Genomic DNA, 4,286 nt, shown 5'->3' with positions numbered 1-4,286 from the left:
CAGGACACCCTAGAAAAGCTACAGGCTCGGCGAACACGCGTGGTTGTGCGGCCTCAGCCTTTCCCCAAATATTGTCGCTGACGGGGTAAGTTCCCCCTCTCCGGGTGGGCTTTTAGACTCGTNCTGACTGGGCAAAAGAATGGACGATTCCAAAATAGAAAAGGAACTCCCGGGGGCCCAGAGACGGCCAGCACTGCCAGAAAGACGTCTGTCTGGCGCCACACCAAAATGAAGGAGACTCGCTTGAATCACTTACGCCGGAGCTCACGGCGCCGGCGGTAATTCCGCCTTCCCCCATTCCGATAGGCACCGTGGTTCGGCCCGCGGGAGGCCTCCGCCCTCACACTCACGAGCGCGCCTCGGGAGGGGGTCACGTGGGTGGGTGACGCCTGCCGCCGTGGGGTGGGGCCTGCCCCCGCGGGTGGGGCTGCCGCGGGAGCGTAGCCGGCGCTGGCAGGGGCGGCCGGGTTGCATTGGGCGCCTGTTTGGCGGCGGTGGGGAGGAGGGGGTCCGGTGGAGATCCGTGTGTACTGGGGACAGAGGCTCAGCTTGGGGACGCGGGACTTCCGGAGACGCACTGTGGGGACGGCCACACAGCCTCGCCGGCGTGCTCCGGGCCGCTCCACTGCTNCCGGGTTGCATTGGGCGCCTGTTTGGCGGCGGTGGGGAGGAGGGGGTCCGGTGGAGATCCGTGTGTACTGGGGACCAAGGCTCAGCTCGGGGATTCGGGACGTCTGGAGACGCACTGTGGGGACGGCCACACAGCCGCGCCGGCATGCTCTGGGCTGCTCCACTGCGCACGGAAAAGCCCCCAGAGCTACATTTAACGTCAGATATATTTTCCCTCGGTCGAAACAACACGGGGGCTTGTTTCAAGCAGAAGATTCTCGGCTTGCCTGACCCTGGGTTTGAACCCTCGCCGTCCTCCTTCCAGCTGTGTGGCCTCTCTGCCTCAGTTTCCCCATCTGTGCAGGCAGACCGGTTTCCTCTGGAGGTCAGACTTCACCTAATTTCTAGCTGCATCTGCGGCTTTCATCCCTCACTGCTCTCTGCCGGCCCTTCTTTTGTAGAAAGTGCTGAAGGTGACAGATCCAGCAACAGGCAGCAGCTACTCACAGAAAAGCTTGGGAACAGCTGACCTCAGTTGGGCACCTCCATGTGTCTTGGGGAATGCTTTTGGGGCACGCACTGTGGCGTGGAGCCGCTGGCTGCTTGTTACTGTTTCCCTGGGAGGGGCCTTGTCATGGTTTTTATTAATTCCCCGTGTATATATATATTTAAAGATTTTATTTATTTATTTGAGAGAGCATGAGCAAGGGCAGAGGCAGAGGGAGAAGCAGACTCCCCACTGAGCAGGGAGCCTGGGGCTGGATCCCAGGACCCTGGGATCATGACCTGGGTAGAAGGCAGATGCTTAACTGACTGAGGCACCCTTAATATGTATATATATATATTTTTAATTTATTTATGTATATAATCTTTATGCCCAGCGTGGGTATTGAACTCACAACCCCGAGATCAAGAGTCCCATGTTCTTCAGACGGAGCCAGCCCAGCACCCCCGGCCTTGTCACGTCCTTTAGCGCAGGTGATGTGAATGTGCTCCCTGATGCAAAACAACCTCTGTATGTTTGCAGGAGACATCTCTGTGGGTTGCAGAGAGCGCCCGCAGACCACCAGCTGTCCCACCACCCCCGAAGGCCTGGGGCGCCCTGCCGCAACAGTTCCGAGTTGTGTGAGGGGCTTAAGTGGGGCGTGCTCTGTTGAGGGTACCACGGTGAGCAAGGAATGCACGATTCTTGTCGTCTTAGAGTTACAGTGCTAAGAGAGACAACGGTCAGGAATTGAACCTTCCCAAAGGTGGGCGTCCATNAGGAATCGAACCTTCCCAAAGGGTGGGCGTCCACGTTCATCTGTGATGGGCTCAAGTTCTTTCAACTTTTCCATATGTTTGCACATTTTATAGTAAATTGTTGGGGGGCGGGAAGACCGAGGAGCCAGCTTCAAGGGTCACCCCCTGTGTGGGACCATGTGAGCTTCTAAAGAATAAAAAACCCGTGTATAATCTCTGGTGAATATTGCTGAGTGTTGTGTCATGACTCTGAAATCAAAGACTCAAGCAGAAAGAATTAGTCTTGCCTTTCTTATTTTAACTTATATTTCAAGGTAAAATAGCTGGTTATCTAGAAGAATTTCAGCTCCCAAGTGCAAAAGGATCAGTAAAATTAAAGAAGCGACCTTATAAAATAACAATGTTCCCTGGGAGGGTGTCAGAACTCTGTCCTGGGAGGGACGAGGGTCCGAATCTCAACATCCAGTTTGAAGGCTGTCATTCTCCATCCGCACACTGCTTTAGTCACACCCCACGCAATGACGTGGTGCTTTCTGTTGAAAATGGTGTTTCTAATTTCCATGATGATTTCTTCTCGGACCCGCAGTGTATTTGGAAACGTGTCATTGATTTCCAAATATTTGAGGATTTTCCAGATATGTTTCCAAAATTAGTGTCTCGTGTAATGATGTGGCGGCCAGAGAACATCCTTTGCAGGATTTCAGTCCTTTTCAATATTTGAGATTCATTTCAGGGCCGAAGCGTGGCCCACCTTGGTGAAGGGTCCTTTTACACTTGGAAAAGGTTGTGTGGCTGCCGGATGGAGTGTTACGTGTGAGGTCAAGTGGGTGGACAGCACTGTGCAAATCGTCAAAAACCTTTCTGGCTTTCTGTGCCCTGGTTCTACTGTTGCTCAGAGACAGATGTCGNCTGACTTTCTGCGCCCTGGTTCTACCGTTGCTCAGAGAGAGATGTCAAAATCTCCACTTCCAGTGATGGATTTGTCTGTTTCCCCTTTGTCTTGTCCCTTTCTTCATGGGCTGTCATGTTCAGAGCAGGTGCAGACACAGTGAGGGTTACTTTGCCTTTTTGATGAATTGACTCCGTTTACCATTTTAAATATTCCTTTTTCTTCCTGCTAATGTGTCCCGGTCTGGAGTCTGTTGTGTCTGATGTGAACCAAGCTAACTTCCAGCCTGCTTTTGATCAGTGTTTGCATAGTGTCATGGCTTCAGTTGTGTCCCCCGAAAAGACGGGCTCTGGTCCCAGCCCCCAGGACCTGTGAATGTGACCTTACAGGAAATAGGGCCTTCACAGACGTCGTCGTCGAGTTGGGTGAGGTCACACTGGATTAGCGGGGGCCCTAATCCAATGACCTCCTTTTTTTACCACAAAGTGGATGATCCGGAGAACTGGGATGTGTGAGTGTTCTCCACGTGCAAGTTAAATGGACTCGTTCGAGGGACACAGTTAATGGACAATGGTTCCGAAGAAGCCAAGGCCGAAGAACGTTTACTTGGAGAGAGACCTGGAGTCTGGGGCCAGAGTGCGGGATGGGGCTCAGCTCCCGGCCGGCAGGCTGCAAGGCAGCGTGGCTCACTGCCGGGCAGAGGTAACATTCTCATTTTCATCCGCTAAATGATTAAAGGAGATGATGTAGGTGACGCGAACCTAATTTAACACTTTGCAAGGTGGACAAGCTCCCTTCGGAGAACCGCGAAATGGGGAGGAAGACAGGAATCTTCTATGGAATGAAGAGAACAAGAAGAGAAAAACAGAACATTTCAGATGGGTGGAGGCCACACACTCACCCTTGTTTGGGGTCAGAAGGAACGGGGAAGTATAGGACCGAGCCCGGGGTGGGTGGTGTGTGGGGACTGCAGAGCCTGGGTTCCTGGGCCGGAGTGGCTCCGTGCATCTTGGGCCCAGAAAGTTATCTCAACACCCCAAAACCTTTTTTTTTTTAAAAGATTTTATTTATTTACTTATTTGTTTGACAGAGAGAGACAGCCAGCGAGAGAGGGAACACAAGCAGGGGGAGTGGGAGAGGAGGAAGTAGGCTCCTAGCGGAGGAGCCTGATGTGGGGCTCGATCCCAGAATGCAGGGATCATGCCCTGAGCCGAAGGCAGATGCCCAAGGACTGAGCCACCCAGGCGCCCCTCAAAACCCTACTTTAAAACTTAAATTCATTTATAGGCGAAATTTAGAGTTCCCACGAAATCACAAGTCTGATGGGCTAAGTGTTCTGCCACGGTCCCCCTCGGGAAGCCTGGGCTTGGGTGGCAGAGGCCTGGGTGGAGGCCGGGAGATGATGTGGGGCAATTCTTTGCGCATCACTGAGCTGTCTCCTTGCCTGAAGCTGGAGTGATGATGGTAGGTCACTGGGAGGGAGGCTGGGAGGGCTTCCTGTAGGATAATGTGGATAATGCACACCTTTGTTTTCTTGTAGGCTTAT

The 4,286-nt window shown here is 53.0% G+C and overlaps 1 long non-coding RNA gene across 3 annotated transcripts; it reads left to right on the top strand.

Moving 5' to 3' along the window:
* The first annotated feature begins 803 nt into the window (after positions 1-803).
* Positions 804-3,884, top strand: LOC117797749. 3 transcript variants are annotated; one of them, XR_004622678.1, is made up of 4 exons: positions 804-994; positions 1,637-1,859; positions 3,227-3,442; positions 3,522-3,884. It is a non-coding gene; the product is annotated as an uncharacterized LOC117797749 (long non-coding RNA). The 3 variants fall into 3 exon arrangements; XR_004622677.1 differs by having other exon boundaries at positions 3,227-3,884; XR_004622679.1 differs by lacking the exons at positions 3,227-3,442; positions 3,522-3,884 and adding an exon at positions 1,894-2,014.
* The last annotated feature ends 402 nt before the right edge of the window (positions 3,885-4,286 follow it).

This window comes from Ailuropoda melanoleuca, unplaced genomic scaffold, assembly GCF_002007445.2.
Source record: "Ailuropoda melanoleuca isolate Jingjing unplaced genomic scaffold, ASM200744v2 unplaced-scaffold1198, whole genome shotgun sequence".
NCBI lineage: Eukaryota > Metazoa > Chordata > Mammalia > Carnivora > Ursidae > Ailuropoda > Ailuropoda melanoleuca.
The sequence above is the reverse complement of the archived record's forward strand: the minus strand, read 5'-3'. Positions and strand labels throughout refer to the sequence as shown.